At 39.2% G+C, this 26,418-nt stretch overlaps 1 long non-coding RNA gene across 2 annotated transcripts; it reads left to right on the forward strand.

Moving 5' to 3' along the window:
• Positions 1 to 11,982: 11,982 nt before the first annotated feature.
• Positions 11,983 to 25,371, forward strand: LOC125325530. Of its 2 annotated transcripts, XR_007203374.1 has the most exons (5): positions 11,983 to 12,038; positions 12,538 to 12,776; positions 13,612 to 13,683; positions 16,843 to 17,041; positions 21,907 to 25,371. It is a non-coding gene; the product is annotated as an uncharacterized LOC125325530 (long non-coding RNA). The 2 variants fall into 2 exon arrangements; XR_007203373.1 differs by having other exon boundaries at positions 16,843 to 25,371.
• The last annotated feature ends 1,047 nt before the right edge of the window (positions 25,372 to 26,418 follow it).

Genomic DNA, 26,418 nt, shown 5'->3' on the forward strand with positions numbered 1-26,418 from the left:
TCACCTGTCAAAATGAATGCAGAGATGATACTTTTTGGTTATTACACTTGTTTTTTTAATTAGATTTTCTACAATGATTGCAAGGCCAGTTTAGACAGGATTTTGAGCAACCTGATTTAGTGGGAGGTGTCCCTGCTCACAGCACAGGGGGTTGGAACTAGATGATCTTTAAGGTGCCTTCCAGTTCAAACTATTCTATGATTTTATGGCTCAGATAAATACAGTGTGGCTTCTAGCCCTTGCTGCTAACTATACTAAGATCCTAATATTCTTTTACATGAAGATAATTCTTAGAGTGGGTAGTCAAAATAATGTTAAGTGATACTTTCATATATAAGCAGAAGCTTCAAAAAGTTTTACAGAATAGCTCCTGAAATGGTGTAATGAATAATTCAATGAAAACTGTAGCATAAAACAAAGAGGTATCTGTACTACCTGGTGAATTACTGATTTGATTCTAACAAGAACTACTTTGCTATAAATCAGAATGAAAATGTCAGTGCTGTAAAATTTAATTTTGAAATAAACATCTGGATTTTAACTGTGCACAGAGGCTCCACCAGGCACAGTTCACTTTTGTGGCAGCGTTGAGCTTGTTTCTGGGAATGTGAATTACAGCACAGGATCCTTATCAAACGGGTGGATTCTGCACAAAGTGTCTAGACATGAGACCCATTAGCTGTATTTCAAAGAAAGAGAAAACATTAAGTGCCAGTATCTAGCAGATTATGGGTGAAAATATTTTTATGTAAGTGTCTGAAATTTAACTTTCATATAGAAAATTTCCACCCAGAAATACATTAGAGACTGTGCTTAAATTTAATTTACTTGTATCACCCAATTTAAGCCCACAAAACTAAACACTTATTTACATTTTCTTCTGAAAAAGAAACTCTAATTTTTGCTTTTTTCCATGCCATCTATGGTTTCTCAAAATATACTTGTTTTTCTGCCTGTTGGTGATATTTATATCCAAACACAGACCTGACTACAAAACTACCTCTGTGGCTATTACACATAAAACCAAAACTGGTTATTTCAAATATATCTTTGACTTAGTTTGGAAAAGATGTGGCATAGGCATTAGCACATTTGCAAAACTAGATGTGGCAGGACAAAATACAAATCCAAATAGCCAAAGCACAGCAAAGTATTTAAGCATGTGTTTAAATATAAGAATGGATTTGATGCTTTGCTGAACTGGAATCAAAACTGGAGCTGTATTAGGTACTTGCTAGATCAATTCCTTTTATGGAGAGTGTCTGGCTAAAGAATATAAAGGCAGTGTAATCTTTATATTATCTTCTTGCTGACCTAGTAGTTACACCTTCTTTTCCATATTAAATAAGCTTCTCTTACTTAGTGTTTGTTCACCATATTTGGCTGAACAGCCCTCTCCTCTACATTCTCTATTGAAAGGTTTGGGGATTTCTTGCCCAGGAAAAAATTTCAGACCTACTCAAAATCAGGGTATAGTCATTGTATCACTACAATACACAAGATGCTCTACTGCTGAAAATTATTTTCTAGTTTAATCACCTTAAGTAGACTTAGTTTCTAAGGAATGACAACATAAAACTCAAGGAATTATTTTCATTAATTATCTGCATCTGTTTCCCAATTGGTGACCATTATTGACTCTTGCACAGCTTTTCAGACAGATGACTCCATAAACTTTTCTATGGTGAAATTGTAAGGATATTTTTAATCCTCAGTGTAACATCATCCCAATGAAAATATTTCAGAAAACATTTTATAAATATTTGTTCTGTAGTCCCACAGCTTAATATTGTGTTATATGTACCACAGTTTTTGCTTTAGATTTATCATCTGGTCCCTTTCTTTCTCAGAGCTGTTTGGAAATTGTAATTGAAACAGTTTGTTCATAGCTCAGGACCACTTTTGAAACCAAATCATAGTCTCCATACACATATAGTCCCATTCATTACACGGGTAGATCATGTTTTCAGCAAACTGTTGAAATTACTGGAGCTGCTCTGGAAAGATTGATCATAAATAATTCTTGGCATTTTATAACATTCCATACAAAACTATCCATGATTTTTTTAAAAGCTGAACAGGTCACTGTGCCATATCAAAGACAAATGTGCAACACAGTACAGAGGTCTTCTATTTTATTAGCATCTTCCTAGAAATGGCAATGTCTTGAGATGTAATTCTTTTATTTCCTGCACAGTGGGTTAATTTTTTTTATTGTGTATATTAAAACTAAAACAAACAGCAGTGAATTCCAGTGTACACACAGTTAGACAGACCAGCATTGTAAATCCTGGATTGGGCTAGTTCTTAAATGTAACATTTGTATGAGTGATGACTATCTATTTCTGTTGGGGAAAAACTGTGTCCTTCTGATGTTTGGTCAGCTAATTCTGTTGTTTCACCTGCCTATGAATGCAGATGGTGGATGAAATTGATTAAATACATTATGAAAAGTCTTTCCCCTAAGCCTCAGCAATAACTGGACCAAGAAATTACTTTGTTTTGAGCAATTACAGAGGTGATGTCAGTATCTGTTGATCCTGTTCTGCACATGTAATGGAAGTGTTCACCCAGACTTCACGTGTAATTATCATGCTCAAACACTGGAGTCCTTCCAGATGCAGTGGGTTTCATTCCAAGGGACGCCCTCATCAGCAGAGAACAGGGATGTGTTAAGGTGACATCTGGGTGGTGCTAGTCATCCCTTCTGTCTGTGCACATTCCTGGGGGAAGGCATAACAGCCCTGCAGGATGATGAAAAAGCCACCATCACAAAAATGGGTGATGTCTTCCCTCTCCTTTTTGACCCACTCCAAGCAGTGGGAGCTGTAGGTGCAGACACGTGACACTGTCTGGAGGAGGAAGCTGGTTGCTCCCAGAACCAGCTGTGCACCCCCTCCCTGCCTTGATGTGTGCCAGAGATGGGCCTCCTGCTCTGACCCTGCGCAGATTTATCACCTTCTGACACCCCTCCCAGAATAGCACTGAAAAAAGAGATTCCTTTGCTCACATGCCACACATATCACACCAAACCTGGAGAAAGGAGGTTGGTGGAGTAGGTAGAATGTCATTCCAAAAAGGTTTTATTCACCCCAATGTTTCTTTCTGATAGTCATTTTTATGTGTTGCTTTATAATACTGGAATGATGTGGGATCATGATGGGAAAGAGCAATGTTTGTACATTACGTTAATAAAAATGTTCTGAGATAATGCAGGTCGGGCTTGTTTCTGGTGTTTCTCATATATCTTGTGTATATTATTTATTCATATATAGCCTAGGCTGAGGAATTTTCTAAGTTTCTTTCTTGGAATGTGAAACAAGATCATGAAAGTGCCATTTATTTTTTATAACCTCCTTTTAATGTAACTGGAAAGAATAGTAAAAAAAATGCTTCACGCCTTCTACCTTAGGAACAACATTTTTGAGCAAGGGAGGGAAGCAGGGGTATCTGCTGCTCTGCATTGATATTGTAGGAATCATGATTTCACAAGCAATGCCAATTTATAAAGTTTTCTGTAATTTCATTATTGCCATTGATCAAAGAAAATGCTTCAGATGAGCACAACTATTTTAACTGAAGCTTTTAGGGCTGTGAATATGATTTAAAACTAAGTAAGGGAACACTCCTAAAATGAAAGATGAAAGAATTCTTCACTGAAAAGCAAAGAATCACACACATTTACTCACTGAAAAAAAAAAGATAAAATTACAGAAACTTTTATCTGCTATTCTATTGCTAAAGATGGTAGTGCCTTTGCTAGGCCCATCTCCTGAGGCATTTGTAATGCCTCAGAATACAGCAGTAAAAAAGGATAGATAGAGCTGGATAAACTAAATGGAAGACCAGAATCTCATAAAAGAACTAAATGTTTTCCAGACACAGTTGTGAAATTTCTGTGCTTATGTGTGTAACAGAAAACAGGCTCCAGAATTTCTAGAAAATACCTGGTTGAAAGCTTAACTGGCTTCACTTGGTACAGTGACCTAATCAGTTGTTTGTCAAATCTGTGTTTTCATTTCAAGTTGACATTAAACTTCAACTTGAAAGTATGGTTGACGCATATAGAAACTTGTGGTGAACTAGTGCAGCAGCCAGAGCATCTTTGTGCAACTGGAAGAAAGACCTCAGTCCAGGAGGCTTGGGTTGGTCTGTGACAGAAAAGGCCTCACTTTGCAAAGACCTTTATTTTTCTAAATACCCTTGACTGTGAATGAACTCATGGCTATAAAGCTTTGCTTTAAAAACTCAGTGAAATTTCTGTAAATTCTCAGCATTGGTCTGATCATACTTCTGCATTTTCTGGGTTCTCCCACTGAATTAAAGACCCATAGAGCAACTTTGGACAGCCTAGCCCTAGAAAGATAACAATACTTTCTTTATAAGGTCCTGCACTACCTGCCAACTTTCTTGATAAAAGGTTTGTGACACATTAAATCTGGGATTCTCCTTTGAAACAGGAAGTACAGGCTACTGGATTTTTTCAACAGTTATCTGCTTCAGCTTTGTTCTCCATGCTCTGTTTCCAGCATGGACTTTGGTGAATCACAGCACTGCACAGTGCATACACAGCATGCGAGGGGCTCTTGCTCACCCAAGCTCCTGCAGTACTGTATTTAGGTCACAATTCTGTGACTGTGACATTCACAATTCTGGCTGTCTCACTCCTGGGACCACCAGGGTGCTGCTCCCACAGCCAAGCACTAAATCTGGACAGAGCTCTGGCATCTCAGTGGGGTGATCCTATTGTACCAGATCATGTTTCTCTGTTCTAACTCAATAGACATGCCTTAACCTTCAGCTAGAGGGGGATTTTTGTGCACTGCATGCACAGCAGAGAGTCTCCAGGCTCATGCAGAGAGATGTTTGAGTAAGAGATGTGCAGTAGCAGAGCTCTGCTCTCAAAGAACCTGACATGCAGAACTGTTTAAAGGAGAGCAACACGTTTTGCTAACCTCAAGTGTCATTTTAGCAGAATTTAGTAAGTTGTTTGTGGCTACGCTGAATTTGTCAAAAATACTTGCTAGCTCCAGCTAAAATGACTGGAATATTCACAGCAAAAGGTCAGATAATTAAATCAACTCTTGTGCTTGTAACTCTCAGTTGTCAGAAGATTATAGAAATGAACATCTTTGTCACAGAATAAATTATTAAAAGAATAAAATAAACCCTTAATTTTTGCTAACAGTTCAGTAAGTTAATAGATTGTACTTCTGTTGTTTTGCTGGTAGGGGCATAGGGTTATTAGTCAGAAACAATAAAGCAAATGAATAGTTTTTGTGCTTCTTTCTCATGCATGGGAAAGTTAAGAAAGAACATCCTTTTTTATTGTTGGAATAACTTTTTTCCAAAACATCATATTATTCATTCTCAAAATATCAGCCACATTAATTATCCGGAGACATAGAAGGGTTTCACATTCTTTGGATTACTACCTAACATGACTTTAAAAAGAACAGTTTACTGGTGTTCTGTGGTATAAATATTTTGATTGTTAAGTCATTTGGATTTCAAAATTGAACTGGTAACAATTCTTGTTTCCCTTCTGAAAAATCCTGTCATGCTAACTGGCTAACAGCTAGGAATTCAGTGGGACAGAGGACTTCCTGGGGTGTTGCTGGAGGGCAGTCTCAGGTGGCAGGAGTGAAACATGATGTGATTTACTCTTGAATACCAGGTTTTGGGTTTGGGTACTGCTGGGTTTACAGGCAGATTTGGGTGACCTATCACTGTGGCAGCACGAGTGACAAGGAGACCTGCAGTAAATGGGAATTGAATCAGAACTAAGATCTAACACAGATGTTACTGCTTTCAAGAACAGAGATATTGTACAAAAACTAGCAACTGTTTGCCTAAAACTGTGTTCTTGGTCTGATCCAACATTTGTTCCTCGTGTGGTAAGATCTAGGATTTTACTTCAGTAAGAGTTGTCATGGTTCAGATACATGCCCTGAATGGGAACAGAGAGCATTCTGCCAGGTACTTATTATTAACGTAAATCTATTTAAGATCATTTCACTCTTTAAAAGATAAATTCTGCAAGACTTAAGCAAGGCAGAAATGAAAATCCTCAGTGATACTATTTTCTGCAGTCCACATACTACCCTTCCCATTCAGCTTAGTCAAGAGATTTTTTTTCTGTTTTGGCAAGAGTGCATTTGTGTTTACTACACATATATGTATACCAATACGCTTTTGAATAAAAACCAGCTTATCATCATCTTCTCAGTGCAGGAGTTGTAGACAGAGCCTAAAATAACCCAAAAGCCTTTTTTTTCCCCTGAAAATTGTGTGTTGCAAAAAGGTCTTCTTACTGTACTCCACAGGAAGTCAGCAAACTTCAAATCCTTATCTGGCTGCACATAACACTGATATACTCACTTGTCTTTATTTGTCAAACATATTGGCAAGAATCTCTGTGTCAACATTTATTAATAAAATCAGCTCCTGTGGAGAACAGCTGGTCCAGTTTCCCTCCTCTTTAGGCATCTGAATCATCCAAGCTGCTATTAAAGAAGACTTGAGCTACTCCTCATTGTTTGATTTCATTAAATAAATAAATGAATGTGCACATTAAAAACCTCGTAAAAGCCTCACTTTTCTCTTCTGCAGTACCAGTAATGCAAATTTATCTCTATTCTGTTCCTAAATAAAAGTGGGTCTTTGAGGTAGTTATTTTCTTCACTATTCTATTATTAACTTGCATATTACTCTACAATAGACAGGTTTTTATAAATATTTTCAACTATTTATTTCAACTGCTTTCTCTACCTTGTCAGTGCTAGTTACCAGCTCTCCCTCATCCTTATGAGCTCATCATCCTATGAGATTTTCTCTAGTCTGCTTTTTGTTTTCTCTAACCTCTTATCTGCCTTCTTTACCTTGTCATGATTTCATGGGTGATTCCATTTTCCTCATCTTCCATTATTTTCTCATGAAGTTTGGGAATGTGTATTTTGATGCTGAATTGCAAAACTGAAGGTACCTTATTTCTGTTTCATTCACCAAGATGAAAGCTTTAGTAATAATGCTTTGCATTATTGCCTTACTTTTTCTTATCTCTTGTGTCTTTACTATTTCCTCCTGGACTTTTAGATGTCTATAAATACCCTAAGTAACTGAAGAAGTTGCCATGTGTAGGTTAATTCCCAGATGAATAATGCTGGATATAGTGATGATTATTTAGACGCTCTCTTGAGTCTTTGAGGTTGCATTTGATTGATTTTCCAAGGTGCTGGAGAAGTGGGGTGTATTAATCCTGGTATGTGAGTCATCTAGGCTAGCAAACACAGTCCTTATGTTCAAAATCTGATGGCTATTGAAGTCTGCCTTTATGCTTCATTCAAATTCTCTTCAATTTCTTTTTCCAGCGTTTGCTATGGCTGCCCAAAAACGTTAAAGGGTTCGTCCTTGTACATGGGTGCATATGGAGGTTATTGTTAATGTTCTCTTCAGGGTACTTTTGGTACAAATCATCTGCTCATCTTTTACAAGAAAGGGCAAATGACAAAGAATGAAAATTTTTCCCCTTTCTTACTGACAGGCCTCAGAATAAATGTAAGGGTTGTGCATGTGTCATCTTTGGCTGTTTTTCATCACTGGTCTAAAAATTGGTTTATTGTAATAGAATACTGCTCTATTTATCTTTGTTCTTATTTATTACTGTTTTCATTTTTAAATCCTCTTTCTCTCTGTCAGGGTCCCTTAGTCCTTTAATGTTTATAGAAATAAATGTATGTTGACTGACTCACTGCACTGGTTTTTACTAGGTTTTCTGCTCTCTGGGTAGAATTCAACACTGTTAGTCAGCAAGGAGGGTTATATGTCGGTGAATACTGGCACATGTGAATGTGCTGGTACTTAAATTCTTAGATGAGATGGCCTTTATCCCTTCAAAAGAAAAGAGATATTCAATATACAAGGCAGTTTTTGGTCTGTTGCAAATACTGATATGACTATTTGGTCCCCAGTTGTTGAGTGTAAAGGAATGTTTCGCTCTTCCTTACCGTGTTTCACCCTTCCTTACTGTTTTCCTTGCAGTGCCTGCCTGAGTTAACTTGAGGGAATCTGTCTGAATATTCATAACAGATTCACTCTTCAAAACCCTTGCTTTGAGACATAACTCAAGTCACCTGAATTATTAGCCCAGAAGCACAAGTTAAAGATAGAGCTTTCAAAAAGGACGTGCTTATATATCCTCAATTCGTATAATGGGGAAACAAAGGAATGAATTATAAGGAGCAATAAAAAATAGAAAAGTGTAACAATTTTGTTTCTATCCTGAGTTATGTGCACCTTCACCAGGTCCAGATTTTGTGTGAGGAGAGAAATGAACATCATTCTGTGCTCTTTCTTTCAGATATCTCGGTTCACACAAATCTGATTCCTTGGGGGCTGTCTTTGGAGTTTCTGAAGAGCTTGTGAAACTCAGCAAAATCCCAGACTTGACTATTATTACTAAGACAACGTAACATTGAAACTTTTCTTCTTTTCCCCCTTAGAGTCCTTTGGGACTGCAAACCTGGCTGCCAACTCTGCAGGGAATCTTGAGAGTTCCATGCTTCTAGGCTGGCTACACATGCAGCAACGTCTGTTCACCAGATCACACAGGGGACCTCCTTGGCACACGATCCATTGATCCAGATTGGGAGGGATGTCCATGCTGGTTTGGGAGCTGGTGTGGAACAGGGCATCCTCTCCCAGGATCCTGCAAAAATAATTGAGATCCTGTATGTGGAGATAGATAGAATTTCAAAACAATCCAGGACTTCCTGTTTATGCTCACCCTTGGTATCCCAGACAAAGAAACAGAATTTTCCAGGATTCAGAGGCCTCTAGATCTTCACAAAATGCATAGTGGATGCTTTTTAGTTCTAGCTGTAATTAATTGCATAGTGTTTATGCACATACACATTATTTATATGCATTATTTATAGGCAATAATACGCATATTGCATGTATTTCTTTGTTTATCTAATGTATACACTGTTATGAGATACTCAAACTGTAGTTTTATGAAAAAAACAGAATAAGAATGTCTGTATCATTTTTAATTGAGTATCTGAAAGAAGAGTCTTCAGTTTCTAATTAAGAAGATGAAAACTCACTGGGGTTAATTAATGGTTCCAGCTTCACTTACCTGACATTCCTTGCCTATGTCTCACCTTTAGCTTTATCAATGTTATTTTTATAGACTACATACAGTCTTTTTTTTCTTCCACTTCAGCCAAGGGAGAGCAAGATAAGGCTTTAACTCCCTTTTCAAGAATTAAAGAAATCACAGCTGTTTGCACTATATACCTTACTGTCAATGTAAGAGTTTTGGAGCAGCAGTAAGGGCCTTGTTACTGTATAAAAGATGATTTTATACCATAAAGATTTCTGATTTGATTTGTGTCAAAATGTGTCTGCAGAACCAGAGAAGAGGGTGATACACAGCAAAGTCTTTACAAGCTTTTGATTGCATTGAAACCAACCTGATCACTTAATTTAAGGAAACTGTGAAAGATTAGGAACAGCTGCAGACCCTTACAGCTAGGACAGATTTAGGGTGGACATTCCAGAATTGTAAAGTAGTATGAAAGGACCTGCATATCTTCTGTGTGGGAGGTGAAGAGAGTAATATAAAAAATAAGTTTGTGAAGGAGGGTAAATTCCCTGCCACAGACACATGCTGCAAGCTTTCAAAGCAGGGGTTCTGAATTTGATGTACAGAGCACTGGGGAGCTGGGTAAGGTCTAAAGACAAAGATGGGAGGGTGTTTGATGCTGTGTGGAAAAAAAAGGAAGAATGCTTAGCATGAACCTCTGGAAAATGTATCACTTCACAGGACCAGAATAGCTAGATAAACTAACCTTCATCCTAATCACAAGGCCTGGACTCATTTCAGAGGTGACTTTAGGGTAATATAAACAGGTTTCTGGTAGTGTACAAGCTAGCTTGGATGGTGTAGTCTGTTACTGCAAGTCACATACGTTAATATTCGAACTATTCCTTTTAACCTGACACAGGGTGCTGTGGTGAGGTGTTTCGGATTTACCTTAAAAATCCCAAGAGAACTTTTCATATTCTTACCTGTCTGTAGAGCTTATGAATGGCCATGCATTACATCTGTTTTATGTTGTAGGGTGACAAGGTATGGCCTTGGGAGTAGCTGTAGGTACTCCCTGACTTGGAACACCCCGATTTCTAAAGCAGCCTCCCTTCAGGTCTGCACGACTCCGACACCAGGGTACAAGTGCTGTGGATACTGGAGGCTGCAATTAGATGCAGTACAATTTCAGAAAGGCCTTGACCTGGCATGCCCTATATTTTCCCATTTTGAAAGCTGCTGTCTGTGTTGGGAATTGCAGCCTTGTATTTACACAGTGAAATGGCTTTTCCATAGGAGCAAAAAGCAAAGAAGGATCTCTCAGGGATAGCAGTGTACCTTCACAGCGGGGCTATGAGTAGGTGACACATGGAAAAAAGCAGTGAATGAAAATACTCTGGTGCCTAGCAGAGCCTCTCGTTGATTAAATAGTAGGGTGAGAACAAAGATGTTTGTCCAAGGACTGCTGTAGAAATGTTTTCCAGAGTTCAGAAGAGCTCTTGCTCCTCTGAAAGAGCTAATGGAAATATCTCTTGGGATTATTTAATTTGTGCAGACTTTGCCATAAGAATTTCTTGTCTTTTTCCAAACACCATCTCTCTGTCCTTCCTTTGCCTCCCTTGGCAAAGCACCAGAGACATGGGGTATGGTGACCATCACATACCAGACCAGAGGCATAGTGACCAGAGGCATTGGAGCAAGACAGAAGAGAGGAAACTTAAAAATGCAATTGCACGAGCCTGACATTTAAAAATACTCAGTGAATTTTTTGCTGTAAAATGCTGCAGAATGATGACTCATTAATTCAGTAACTATAGTCAGAACTGACCAAATCTGCTGCCACAGCTGCAAAATAAGCAGTGCAACAGAAGTCCATCATTCTAACACATCCAGCTCAATGCACAACCCTCTATCTGAGAGATTTTCCTTGTCAGACCCTAAATCCTTCCCTCTTGGACAGATATAATGACTTTAGTGTACAATTAGAAGTAAAAGGCTCCTGACCAGTGATGTTTCATTTATGTTGGAAGATTTCCTTGTGGAGGAGAATTGTCCTGGAGTTAGGTCTGAGAAGCCATATAAAGAGCTTCAGTTAGGAGGTAGAGAAAGCAGGAGCTTTCAGGAGGGACTTCCCATTTCAATTTTGGTGGACACAGAGAGAGAGAAAGCAAATTGGAATGTGTTTGCAGAGAAACTAACAGCTGAGATCAGCTGGGAATGCCTAGTGCTTGTGTAGAAACTGGGAGATGCAGTATATAGTTGTTGCTAACCTATGACAATAGTATATATACTATATATAGTATAGTATATATATATATATAGCTGGTAAAGAACTGTCCTGCTGCTTAGAAGTTAGGATTTTTTTTTCTTTTCTTCTTTGGGGGAAGCAAAAAACTGCAAGAACAAGTACACAGGAGCAAGATCCCTGGATTCTTAAAAATGTCAGCTCATATGTTTTAGCTGCAAGCTTTTTGTTTAAATCAATTGGTAGGTTTGGGGTATGAGCAGAGATTTTCCCCAAGATTAGGTAAGTAGGTGTCATGGTATGTTTCTTTCTTATAAAACTCATACTGTAGGTGGTGGCCTGGCTTGTTTTCAAGTATCAAGTAGGAAAATTTTGCTTGTCAAAGCACCCATAAATACACTTCAATATGTCAAGAACCTCTCTCTCCCTATAACCTTACTCTCCTCTCATGTGCTCCCACTTGAGATTTTGTGAAATGGTCTTGCAAGAAAAGAATATTTTATTTCAGTTTAACAGTTTCAAGACTATCTTTAATGTGGAGGAGACTGCTGTCGTCCAGGTGGTGGAATGCTTGGTACGCTCCCTCCCCCGAGGAGCAAGGCCCTGGCTCAGCTCCGAAGCTCGCCAGCTCCCTGTGCCAGTCAGACTGCATTTCACTTCATTCTGCAGAGACCTGGCTGCAGCCCTGGACTCCTTAGCAAGGTGAGTTGTCTGCTTTTAGGTGTTATTCCTTGAGGAGACATCTTCCCAAGTGGAAAGGAGTAGAGCTGGCAAATCAAGGAGAGACATTGAGGTAGAGTTTCCAGGGACCCATCCTGCTCTCCGAAGCAAGTTGCTGCAGTAAATGCCATTGTTTGTCTCAGAGCTGAGCAGGACAACTACTCCTACTTGAAAATCAATTCCTGGACCTTGATGGCACCCTATTAAGCAGTATGGGAGACCAGGGAACAGAGACATCATGACTGTGTTTTGGGACCAACTAAGGAAAAATGTCACTACCATCACTGTGCTCCTGCTGTTTCCCCTAATGCCCTACTGATTTAATAATGTTAATGGTCTTCTACCTGAAATAGGATTTACTGGAATTTAAGTCAGTTTCTGCTCAGGATGTATAGGCTATCTTTTGGCCACTATACAGGCATTAATAGTGGTTGCCTTCAAATATATTCTTAAAAGGGTTGTTCCATTTTTGCTTTTACAGATGACTTGCACCCTCTCAGAATAATACAGGAAAGGGTATATCTGAAGCAACGTGTTTCAAAAGTTAATGGCTTAAAAATGGAGGATCACAATTCCTTCAAAGCATTTTATATTTTTGGCTATCATTATGAAATATCCAGGCAAGGTAAAAGAAGCAAGAGATATTCCTACGCCTTGATTGTACACCAATTTATTTCTCTACTGATTGAACTTTCTGTTTGCAACAGTTAGTCCGACAAGGTAAGGTTTCTCCATCAACTTGCAAAGGACATTAATAATGTATTTCAATCACAATATATGCATTCAAAATAGGTTTATAAATTAGTTCTGTATCGAAGTGTCAAGACTCCTGCAACTATGTACAGAAAGCTACTAAATCCAAAATCCCAGCAGCACTGGTTTTCATCTCTACAGAAATTACTTTGTTGAGGTACTCTACAGAAGCAAAGCATAAAATTTAATATGCAAAATTAAAAACAATTTAAAATTAAATTATGTGTGAACTGAAACATCATATATTAAATTACTTTACTCTTGTTTCCTCCATATGTATATTTAGTACCGTCACAATTTTCTGCTGGCTGAATTGATTTTTGGTGATGGAAAAAATTGTATTTGTTTAATTATGTTGAGAACCATCTCTGGTTTTTGGAGTAAGGCAAATGATTCAACATGACCCTTTGTGCTGTTTGCTTTCTGTTTCTCCCTAGAGAGACTGTCTTCACTTGACAGTACTGTGAAACAGATGTCTAGTAGCATTTTGGTTGTCACTGTCAGCTGGCAGACTCCTGCTCTGGTACTTTTCTGGCCTAACATTTCTCCCTGCAAAGCTGGTTGCGGACAATCAGATGTGCTGCACTTTCATTTTGCTGTACTAGGCTGGCTGTCCTGCCGGCAGAGGCACTCTGTAGGAAGCTCTAGCCAATTCCCCCCAAAAAAACACTCTCTTCCAGGGTCAGGACACTCTGGTGATAGAGATCATAGGGCTAAGGGGCTGTCAGGAATGAGGTGACCAGTAGGGTGAATGTTGGCTGGTCCAAAGACTTTGTGTTGATGATAGTCACTATTATTACAGGTCCCTCCACGGGGAAGTTTTGGATGTGAACAAGGGAACTAATACCACCGTATGTAGAAGAGATCATTCACAGTGAGTCCAAAACTTCTGTATGGAGAACTACAGCTTAGGATCTTTTCTGAAGCTACTGTATTAAATCAGCCCATTCCTGTCACCAAAAATATCGCCACTATTTTATAGAAACTTGAAAACTAAAGCTTCTATAACCATAGAAAGAAATTCATCTTGATCTAGAGAACACTGCAATTACTGCAATAGTAGGATAAGGACTGTCGAGAAATATTATATATTGACTCTACTAGCAATTAAATAATTGCTGTACTTCACAAACTGTAAAGCCAAGTAGCAAACCATGTAAAGATTTCTTAGTCTTACATTTATATTTCAGTTCTACTGTAATATGCTATGTAATTTTTTCAACAAAAATGGTTTGGTCAATCACTTTATTATTTATTATTGCAAAGGAATTTAAAAAACTCAGCTCTGTGGTGTATAGTCGGTCTTACTTAGCTGTGAATGGTTAAATTATACAGGCAAGACTGCTCAGTATAACCCTCACAGTCTAGAGGTCTTTTGCAGACAGCATTTCTGTGTTAAAAGTTATGACTATAGCTCCTTCAGTCGAAAATTACTGGAATTAAATTACTGGTCCAGATAATAAAAAAATTACTTAAGAAATATAGCCATTTACCATAGGAAGAATGGATGTTTGAATGGCAAGTCTAATGTAGTGAAAAAATAAAGAAAACAATTTTTTCTAAGAGATTTTTAGATAGGATTGGTCCATAGCAGATGTTTTCAAAAAGCTCAGTCCAGAGAGTTTTCATAGAGGTCCTGGAAGTCTGTTAAAGATGGCTCTCATATTTGAATTTGGTAATTTCTCAGTGGATTTATTGCTGACTCCATAAGAGTCAGCATTCTGCTCTTCCTCTCCCTGTTGTATCCTTCCCCATCCCCATACTGCCCCTTGGCAATGCTGTTCTCAGGGGATAGTGTGCCCTGGCTGCTCATCTGCCCCTTCTTTAGCTTCCCTGTCTCCATGTTTGCCTGTTTGGCTGGAAGCTGTTTTGCACTGCTCTGTCAGTGGAATACAGTTGTGCTTGCATGGGTGTCTTCTTACCTGTGTTTTGTAATTAGTTGCTTCTGAATAAGATACCTACAGTATGATACTACACCCCTTGTGTGCACTGGGCTCCTGGTGATGTCCTGCATTCACCTGCCTGATGCTCAGGATCCCATCCAAGAGATGGGATCTAAACTGTTGGATTTAGATGGGACTGTTTGATAAGCACTGTCCCAGGAAACTCAGGATCTTCTATGTTTATGAAAGAGAGAGAAAAGAAGATGAGATTCAGAAAGTACAGGAATGCCTGGCCACATGTGGACTTTTATTGTGGCAATGCTGAATTTTGTAATGAGAAGGGGGACAGATGTGTGATGTGCATCCATATGTTTTGTCCATATATGTATGATATCTCAATACTGCTGCTTCTTTTCTGAGCTCTTCCCTTGGCTCTTTTCTCTCTCATCACCCAAATCTCCTGGTTTTCCTTCCCAAAATCTGGAAATACTAGTGAATCTCGGTAGTGAGCATGTGCAAAAAAAAAAAAAAAAAAAAAAGCCCCCCCAAAAAAGCAAAAAACCAAATTCAGTCCTGCCAAAACCAAATCAAAATGAGTGCTTTAAGAAAAAGATAAATCCTCAATGCACACGTTTTCATTTAGGACTCCAGGGAAAATTTCCAGTTAAGACCCTCCCGAGCACAGAAGTATGCATGAAAGGAGGATCTATAGAGCTGATTCCTAAATCTTCAATAAGATGGATCACACTACAAAAGGCTTATTTTGCTTTATTGACTAGAAAGGGATCCAAAGTCTCTCTGCAATGAGCCATGATACATAAAATTTCCTATTCTTCATTCAAAAGAGTGTGAAATGAGTGTAGATGGTCCATTGACACTTGCCTCTCTTGTCTGAAATGCAGAAGAGTGGGTAAACTCTGGTTTAGCAAATTTAAGATCTTTCATCATACATCTTGCCAAATGGATTACTAAAATTACACTTAATGACCAACAGTAATAAAAGCTAATAGTAATAAAAACAGATTAAATACTCCAGATTTCAGCACAACTTTTGCCTAGGAACAGAAAAAGAGTGTCTATCATCGAATATACAAAAATATTTTTAATAAGGATGGAACATTATCAGTTGGTGGCTGAAATGCATTTGAAATCCAAAACAAGTTGGATAGCAACACCAACAGGAAATTACACACTTTAACACCTTAATTGCAACACGCTGCCCACTAGTTATATATCTCAAACTAACTCGTGCTTTACAAGACTTTAGACATCAAGAAGTGTCTGGCTGAAGTGTCTGAGATTCAAAAGTTGCAAGTAATGGTATGGAAAGACGTCGTTCACTGTTAGTGCCATGGTAGATAAAAAGTCTTCCCTGTTCTTGCAATTAGGAAATGTTTTTTTATGCTGTGTGACTTTCTGTAGAATTCAGTAACTTATAAAAGTTGTTTGTTTCTGTTTCCCCACAACAGTTTATAATCAATATTGATAATTATAATGAACAGTATCAATCTTATTACTGTTGCTGTTATATTTTATTCTCTAATAATAAAGATAACAACAATGTAAATCTTCTGTAATCAGGGATGGAAAGAATTTTTGGCATGAATATTCAGGGAAAGAATGGAAGGGAGTGCTCCTTTTGCTTTCTTAAATAGAGAACATGGTGGCACCCTGAAGAACATCAGTGTTATGCAGAGCAGATGATGCCTGTGCATGTATTCAGAATGGAACTGTAACAATCTTATCTGCCATATGTTAGAGATTTTTTAAAACCTTTCAGGAGTCTGTAACATGCAATCCCATAGAGATGGGAGGCAGAGTATACCTGCGAAATTAAGATTTTGGCTTTTAACATGGTTTGTGGTTTATTACAGAAATCTGATTCAATATTAATATCTTCTGTGTTTCTACTAAAAAGATAGATTTGTGTCTCCATAGTCTGACATCTGACAATGTCTAGACAAATTTTTATGATCTGATTAACTTTCTTTGGCTGAAATTTGATGTTTATACTGTATTAAATTTAAGCGAATTTTAGCCTGTCATAACTCAGTTGTATTTGCTTATCTGGTATCTTCTTTGTAAGATAAATATAATAATTTTTTATTGCTTCTAATAGAACCTTTAAATTCCACTTTTTATGTTTCTAGGTGACTAGCTGTTTCTGTCTTGGCTAAGGAGAGAAAGATACTTCAGGGAATGCTGAGGAAGTCTTGGAGCCTGAATAATTCTGGAGTCCTGAAGTAGGTGAAGGGAGGCCTGGGCTGGCTCAGGTATCTAGCATGGTGCAGCATGACCAGGAGGAAAAAAGACCATGGGACCAGCTCTTCCCAAACTATGGGTTAACAGGTTGGTAACTGGTGTGGTGCAGCTTGTAGGACTTGGGGAAAAGGATGAGGAGGACCAGGTAAATCGCCCATGTCACTTCCTTGGAGCATCTGTCAGCATTTCAGATTTCAATGTTCTGCTTGTCTCCCACGTATCAAACGTCAGTTGGGAGTTTGCTGGACAAAGAAGATGACAGAAGCAAAAATAGTTTGTTTCTTCCACTTGAACACAGCATGTGCTGCCTGAATTGTCTTTACATCATGCTATTTTCTGCTGGTTGTGGCAGCCCTGGAGGAGTGTACAGGCTGGTGCACTTCTTGCCTCCATGGCCAAAACCCAAATTCAGTGGAGGCAAGACAGTTTGTGCTAGCTCCAACAGATGAGATCATCACAGCATCTTGCAGTGGGTGACTTCTTGGTGATTCCCAGGAAACAGATGGCAGAGGGATTATCACTCCAGCCACACAAGCACGGTCCAAGTCCTGTCTTGACAAACATAATAACTAACCCATAGGACTTATCAGAGGTTTCTGAATGAGATTCATCTGCCCTAACTTTGGCAGCCAGAGATGGACCCCTTAAACTGGTCCTCTGCATTATTATTCTGTGTCATCTGAGATCAACAGCAATTCCTTTACTTGTTCACCAGGGCCTGTCCCAGTCCCTCATCCCTGTCTTTTCTGGGCCTATAACCTCTTATACCAGCAAAGGGATATTGCACACAATTCACGAAAGTGTGGGTCAACAAAAGTTACACTTCACCCAGACCAAAGATAGTCCCTTCACATCAAAACGAGGGAGGTGATGAATTCTCAGAGAGGACAGCTAGAAGAGATATTTCTTCACTGTCTCAGACTGCAATTCAACAGTATAGCTCTTGCTGTGTAATTGAGGTTGGACACAGGAGTAGCTGAGGTGAAAGACATGGGCTCTGTCTGGATCCAGTTCACTGGAAGAAACTCTTATCAGAATATAACATGACTGGTTCTTTGTTTGTGTCTACACTTGCCTTCTTGCAGATGCTGCTGTAAAACTGCAAATTGCAAAGTGATCCTCTTCCCTTGCATGATGGCACCCTGTTTGCTTTTGTGACCCTGGGCATCTTCTTAGGGCTTTTTTTCCCATTCAGAGAATCTGATTCTCAGGAGCACACCTCTCCTCTAGTGGACTCCATTCTCATTTTCCTTCTGTCCCTTGGTATTGTCCATGGACAGAGGCATTTCCCAGAGGCTCACAGAGTGTCTGTTGTTTGTTGCATGCCCATGTCTTGGCAGCCACAGAACACCCTACTGCTCTTGGTCATACCCTCAGGGCACTCGCCACAACCTTGCCCAGTTTGTAGACCTCTGTAGGGAAGTCCCCAATGTCACTGAAGTAGTACAGTCAGTAGACTCTTAACCATCCAAGCAAAACTTGCATGAAAGATGCTCACCTTGGAATCTGAGTAGGCCCATTACTCCTAGAGGTAGTTGGGAATGCAGGAGGCACTATTTGAGAAGGATGACCTCTGAGAAGGTATTTGGCTGATGTTTGGTGTTCCGATGGCTGAGGCAGGTAATTGGAAAGCAAGTGAGGAGATGGTCAACCGTGGTGAGCACTAAAAGAAGGGAGTGTGTATGCAGCCTTCAAAATGAGAGCTTCTGTTCTGTATTGCAATACTGAACTCAGAAATATCTTAGTAAAACTTCGTGCCCCAGTTCCAATACTGGCAGCTTTATGAGAAAGCTCCCTTCTCCCTCGAATCAAGTTAATATTTCCTCGATGATTTAAGGAGGTGATCAGTGCTCCAATGGTTGTGTGAACTTCTAATATTATGAGACTTTTCTGAAATGGCATCTGCTTTTAAACTGCATTTGTCACACATTTCACAGGAAAGCAGCATTCCACCATCATCTGTCCCATTCAGACACACTTTGGTGTTGGAAGCTTTGGTAATTCCTGTTATGTAGGTGATTTAGACACAGTTTGTCAAGTTACTGGATTTGTCCAAAGGCAAAACATTTAAGAAGGCTGTTTGGAGGATGCAGTTTTACAACTGACCTAACAATCTAAGACTGCTCTTGGTACTGTAAGTGGGAGATCCTTGGCTAGAAGGGTTGGGGAAGGTGAAGCTGCCCCTTTTGATGGCAGATCAAAGACAGTTTCATAATTTCTCTAAACTTAAAAGTACAGATGAGAAGAGCAGACTTACCTTCTTTGGCCTGGTTTATCCCAGCACTCACAGTCAAAGCATGATGGGATTTCTTCAGCATTGTGCTCTATAGACATAAAAATAATGTGCACAACTACTCTTTGTTATTTTTTTTCTTCTGGAACTTCAGGGAGAATTTCATTTTATTATAGACATGATACTAGTTGTAATATCTTGATAGTTTTCTGCCCTGGTCTGTGTCTCAAGGGTTGTTTTCTGATCAAAATTCTGTACAATATAAGCATTCTTTTATCTGTGTTATTTATCACACACGATGGACTTCCTGTTTAGTTAGGTGCACTAGTTATGCCACTTAATAGACTTCAACCATTTTTTTTTCCTCCTCTAAGAGCAACTTTTACTTCTATCTTGTGCATAAAAAATCCTATGGTAAGTATTATGGCTATGTGATGAGAACAGACTGTGATCGTACGGACTTTGTTATATTTTATGTGAGAAATATAGTCCTTTTTCTAAAATACATTAATATTCTACTCTTCAGAATTTGAAATTCTGATACTGTAACTAAATGGCAAAATAGCACAGCCAAAACTTCCTGCTTGCAAATGTCTATTTTTGGACTAACAGATGCAAAAATACTTAATACTTGTCTGTATTTCTTTCAGATGAAGGCTTACATGATTGCCTTTTTTTAAACTTTCTTATAAAAGTTATTCTTGTAAATGCATTTCATATATTCGGTTTGTATACCCTTCATTTTTCCCCAAACTGTGTTGATTTTTCACTGTTTTCCTGAAAAAAATGCCTAGAGCCACAGCTAAAGCAGAAGAGGAGAGACAAGTGATATATTAGCCATCACAAAATACTTTATTTGAAGAGGAAAAGTGTTTCTATTTTATAAGGCATGATTAAATTTCTTGTGATTCATTTTCAGTCTGGAGCTTTTTAACCAGACTGATGAGAAGTCTGGCTGAATGTCTTCAGTCTTCTTACAGGATAAAATAGCATCTTTAACAGATGTGATAGAGGTCAGCTGGAATCATCCTACTGTGCCACTGCAGAATACCTTTTGTGTTAAACAGAGACAAGTTTCATTGCATTGTCCCAAACCCAAGCTAAAGCCTTATTAAAAGAGAAAAAGCCAATTGTAAGTAAGTTCCATATTTTAATAAATTGTTAGGTTTAGGAAGAAGAATTAACTTTCTTTCTTTTTTTTTTTTTTTTTTTTTGTGGAATTTCTGCTAATCTCATTTCAAGCACATCAATAGAACAAGAATTAAGAGAAATTCTTGGCTCCAAGCTTATTATCAAGGAAGAGTATTTCAGGTATACACAAAGGGACGATAAATACTCCTAAAATTCCCCTCTAGGTGAAGACCATTTTCCTACTAATTTAGTATTTTCCTGCTAATGAAGAACTAAGGGGTTTCTGCACATCTCATTTTTCAGCCTGTAAGTCTGATTACTCACAGCAACTCCAAGGAACTAACAAACAGTGAAAACAGGGAATGACTGTGTTCTGTTTCCAGTCATGCCCTAATTTAGAGATTGCAAGGTTGTTTGTAAACCTTGTTAAGGATATTCACAGTGGTGAACACAGTTAAACAACCAAGGTTATTTCCAATGTCCCAAAGTTTTTTTTCCTCCATAGACTGTCACAGTTGTCTGGAAGCCTTAAATTCTGGGCCATAATAAACTACTTAAACTCTGGGAACCCTTGGCTGTTAGTTCTGTGTGGTGGGGACTGGAGAAATAGTTCTTACCTGCATTGCCAGTGGGTAGAAATTATTTGCAGACACTGGAGTGGACAGGGAAATCAGTATGAAAGTTATGAACCAGAAGGAATATCTTGTATATTCAGCCTGAAAGGCAGCCTAGATGTGTGCAAGTTCAGTCAGTCCCACTCTGGGTACCATTCTTAACTTCCAAAATATGGGTTTGTGCATCTTCTGATAGCCATCCTAGCTTATAAACTTTCTGTTATATGGATGGGGTTCTACGACTAAGCTGTCCAAATATACCGAGACATATGCTCCTGACACTATGCATTTTGCCTGAATTACAGAATGTTGGGATGATGAGCCATCTCTCTTTCTCAGTCCTATGCGTCTTCTTTCTCTTGCATAAAAAATACACGCACAGTGTCCATGGTATGCCTATTTGTCTAACATGCAATGTGAACATTGTTGTATTTTTCATCTTCTGTTGCTGTTCCAGTTTTGAGAGGCTCCTGCAACAGCCACAGTTAAGCTTCCTCCAGAGAGCTTGGAGCATTTTCCTCTGGATCCTCCTAGTTTCCTCTCCCTGAGCACATCCTGAATTCACCCTAAACCAGTCTTGAACAGTTGCTTTCAGCAAGGTGGGAAAGGGAAAACGCCACTGTACTCGCTCCACTGTTCTGTAATAGCACTGCCTTGTCCTTGTAGGACTCCTCCTCCTGGTGAAGCATCCCTCGCACTGTCCCAGCCTTCTCCTCTCTCCATGAACCAGCCAACAGATTTTCAGGAGTATCCACCTTCAGCAGTCAGACTACGTCTGCAGTCATTATCACTGTGACCTGCTCTGTCCTGGCAACATTCTTTCCCCAAAAGAAAGTAGGCAGAGAAATGCATGGACAGACAAAGAGGTTCATTGTCAGATGAGGCCAAACAATGTCTTGTACATGTCACTTGAACACCAAGGAAAATATTTGTACATTTGGGAGTTTTTTGATAACTTGACTTTTCTCTTTCAGGTTGGCTGGTTCCCTCCTGAATAGTTGCCCTTTTATCATTAATATACTTAGTCTTGATGATCCTTTCTGATGACATATTGAAGTCTGAGAAACATAGGCTCTGGAGCAACCCACATGGACTAGGATTTATTTGGATCTCAGATCTGGAGGCAAATGACTGAGCCTGGAGTAGAACTTAAGTCAACACCACCTGGGTGAAGACACAGTGACTGAATTACCTGAGCACTGGGAGATTACTATGGATGCTTTACCTACTTTAAACTTGGTGAGGAAAAATGTACATGCTTACCCTTGAAGGAAAAGTTATTCCAGAATACAAAAGCAGGGTAATGTCAAAGCTAATGCAGGGAAATGTCAAATTTAATACAGGGAGTACTGGTGAAAGTCAAACTCCGGAAGAGGAAAAACTCAGCAGACAGACACCACAATTCCAAGAATGGCTAAGGAAAGCATCGGAAATGTTTTTAAAGATGGGCCATGGAACTGACTGGCTTTTTCTTATGCCTTATTGGGGAGTGTGGTTTGATATAAATTACTTTCTATGATAACCATCTACTGACTCTTCAGAAGCTGTGGCATTCACCAGTACATCTGTTGCAAAGTTGAACATTGTCACTGCATAAAGATAAAAAGGAAAAATAAATGGACGGGGTAGTAAGAGCTTTGGGGCATCAGGCATCATTAAAAGTGAAAGGTGCTTGTTGATTTTTGCTTAACACTCATGCATGTACTGTGCTTGTTGTCTTGCCACAGAGGCCTCAGGGATATCTGATGTGGTTCTGCCTTGTTTCAAGGAAGAGATACAGCTCTCCGAAAACTGACTTGTGCATGAGGTACCAAATGTGCTGGGAAGGGGATGTGTTTACTCTACTGTGGTCAGCTTTCTGTTCACACTAATGCAGGGGAAGCTCAAAGCTCCATCCTTTACAGAACTGTGCCATGCTATATCCCTGACCAGAACATGTGGACAAGAATTCATGTGATACACCATGGCTCAAGAATTCGCTTTAAAATTCCCTTCTTGTGCTGGACCTTGGTTTAAATTTATATCAGAACAGGGGAATCCATGATTATAGGGGCAGGTGTGAGGGTCTGAAATGGTTAATGGCTTAAACATTGTTAAAATCATCGAAGGACTTTTGCCCACTGTAGCAAACTGCAAAGAAACAGGGGTTCATCTTTGACCACTGAAGCCCACCCCTCAGCAAATATGCCTACTAACTGGAATTTGGACTGTGATGGGAACTTAAGAAGAAGGGCTACTACTGTCCAGTCATCCCTGTTCCAGGGAGGAGCATGCACTGTCTCTCAAGCAAGGTTTTAGTCTTACAAGTGTTTCTAGAAAACTACTAGGTTAACAGTCAGGAGCAGTGAAAAACCCACTTGTATATTAGAGGGGATTAGAAAGGAACATAGCAAAGCAGTTACGCCACTGTGTAAATTGATGGTTTGCTCTTATCTGAAATGCCATGTCTCCTTTCTTCCATTTCAGAATGGGTGGTACCCATGGAAAAGTTTAAAGGTAGACCACAAGGGTGATCAAAGTATGGAATATATTCTGTGCAAGGAATGCCCAGATTGACTGGAAAAGAACTATCTTGAGGGATGAGATACTACAAAGTCTCTGAAATCATGACTAGCATTGAAGAAATAGTCCTTCAGTGTCTGTTTAGTACAAAAATGAAAGACGCTGAGAGAAACTAGTTGGTGTATGTTCAATATAAAAGAGAGTCCTTGTTCTGGTTCTTCCCACATACACAGGTGGCAGACACGTGGCCACCTTGGAACTTCAAGGAGTTCAAATGGCAACTGAACAAAACTCCCAGAAGAACCCATGACAGTCTTTAAACACATTAATCCTCTCTGGGTCAGTAAAATCCTTATTCTTCAAACTGCTGGAGGGAAAATATTTGTAATGTACAGTGATACATGTTTTTCTCTTTGGGTGTTGGCAACTAGCAACTGTGATAGGATACAGATTCAGAGAGCCCCTCTTTCTGACCAATAGAGCCATCCTGACACAAGCTTTTTACAAATATGGGCTTGTGAAAAGAGAACAGAGAGGACCTTGCAGTACAAGTCACCAAAATGGAAACTGTCCTCCTGGCTTGGAGAAATGGCCTCTTTGAGGAATCACCCGAAGCCCTTTGGACATCCAGTGTAGGAAAGATTAATTGGGAATGAAAATGGCAAGACAGATTCCATTTTTCCATACAATAATGACACATTAAAAATAAAAGTAAAATAAAGCAAGCTGCCACAAAATATCCCCTTTAACTAGACTCTTCATTCTCTTTATGAGAGTATACAAAAGATACAAAAAGGATTCCTGTCAGGGTAGCACAATAGAAGTGTCCACTTCATAAGTGCTTGTACAAAGAGCAAAGTGTTTTGTGAATATTAGCCCATTTTTTTTACAAGTGATGTGAAAAGGGCCCAGAGCATACGTAAGAAAGCTCCCTCCTATCCTGCACACATTCCCCAGATAAGCTACTTGCAGTAAGGAAACAACAATATTGTGTTGTCTTTAATAATTGGGATTTTTGCAGTCAATGAAAGCAATTGGGGCAAAAATTACTAAGACAAATGGGCAGACCAAGGCAGAAGAACAAATTATTTTAATCTATTCCCATAACATACCTTATAATCTGTTTAGGTGGTTACCAGGGCCTCACAAACTGTTGATCTGCATGAACTCCTGTTGTGCTTTCACACAGGAGAGTGGAAGTGGTATGTGTGTAACATGACATGTGAGCCTACTACTTCTAAATGAACTGCATGTGTTAGTACTTACACAAATTAATCAGAAGTCCTTAGGCGGAAAGAGAGAGCTGGAGATACGTGATCCAACTCACCTGGTCAGGCAGGGTCACCTAGAGCATGTTGCCAGAAACTGTGTCCAGTCACAATTTAAACCTCTTCAAGGATGACAACTCCACAACCTCTTTGGGTAACCTGTTTGATCATGCTCACAGCAAAAAGTGGGGTTTTTTGTTCAGAACGTGCACAGATTGCAGATCCTGGTGTCATGTGATGGGTTTCTCTGTGTTTTGTGTGTGTTTTGCTGCAGTGCATTTGTTTTGTATCCATTTGTACAGATGTTTCAAATATAAACACTTATGACTGAGCTATATTTAGCTTTTGCATGTGTCCTCCTGTTGTAAGTCATCAGGTAACTGTTCTGCTAGCAGACAGGACAGGAAACAGATAGTAGGAGAAAAGGTTCTGAGTTTTTGTGTGCAGTAGGTAACTTACCACCTAATTTCCAAATTTCTATCACTCATTTGCCTGGAGATTGATAATATATATCTATGATCTTCTCAATTCTAAGTTTCTTTTCCCCCTTTAAAGTTTCAAGTTAGTAAATTATGCTTAGTTTTAGTTTCACTCCCTTTTGAAAATAATGTATAGAGAAGTGATGGCCGTTTCAGAACTGAGTAGTGATAAAAATGCTTATCCTTCTTACTTGGTCTTCTGTGTTGGCTTGAGAAATTCAGCGGTGGTGTGCTGGTTCTGTTTCTGACACCACCTGCTCAGTGCAGGCAGGTAGCCAGGGAGCGCCATTTCTGTGAAAAGCCAGGTCAAATTCAAGCAGGCAAGTCTCTCAGAAGTAAAGTAATAATTATTTCTTCCAATGACTGGGTCCCATAATTCTCTCAGCCACCTTTCTGAACTCCCACATCAGCACCATCGGTCTTGGAACAACGTGCTTTTTTCTTGAATCATTCTGTACTGGCAAAATTTAGAGCATTTAGCTATATTTTATTTTAGACACAAAAATGGTCCTTCATGCCAGAAGTGTGGTATCAAATTTACCATCTGTGCTGAGAGTATTGAGAATATGGATTGACCTTCAGTTTGAAGGTCATGTGGAAGCACAGTGGGTTTAGTGCCTCACATATTTCTCAAAAGGTGCAAGTACCCTGTTCTCAAATATTCTTATGCAAATAGGAAATTGAATTGCAATCTACTGCAGGGTTTGAAAGGGTGGTGCAGGTTTACTGAAAGGTACAAGAGCTCTTTGCTTGCTTGTGGTGTCACAAAATAGAAAGGGTGCATCAAATTTAAATAGGTTTCCTACATAAATGAAAGACAACTAGATATACTGCAAGGCAGCAGTATAGTACAAGTGCCCAGGGTGTTCTACCTTTTGCTTTTGATATCTGGATAAGCAAGCAGAACCTTCAGGTCTGACAGGCACCAATGCTGAACACTGTGTAAACTGAATATTTTAACACAGTCATGGACAAATGAGGATAGGAATGGTCCAGCATTTCTAAAGTTTCTTTTAAAGCTTGTGGAATTTAATTCTGTCATCTCTGATCACAAACTTTAGTGCAGGATCCCCCCAAAGCAGATGAAGAGGTGTGCAAGGGGGAAGGGGAGAACACAGTCCTGTTCACTGGACTAGGTTGATTCTGGAGGTACAGGTGATACACTCTGCATGTGAAGCCTTAATTTCACCAAAGGAAGTAAGCATGAGAGGCATCAGGAAGAGCCAAACCCACAGCT

The sequence above is a fragment of the Corvus hawaiiensis genome, chromosome 4, assembly GCF_020740725.1.
Source record: "Corvus hawaiiensis isolate bCorHaw1 chromosome 4, bCorHaw1.pri.cur, whole genome shotgun sequence".
Taxonomy (NCBI): Eukaryota; Metazoa; Chordata; class Aves; order Passeriformes; family Corvidae; genus Corvus; species Corvus hawaiiensis.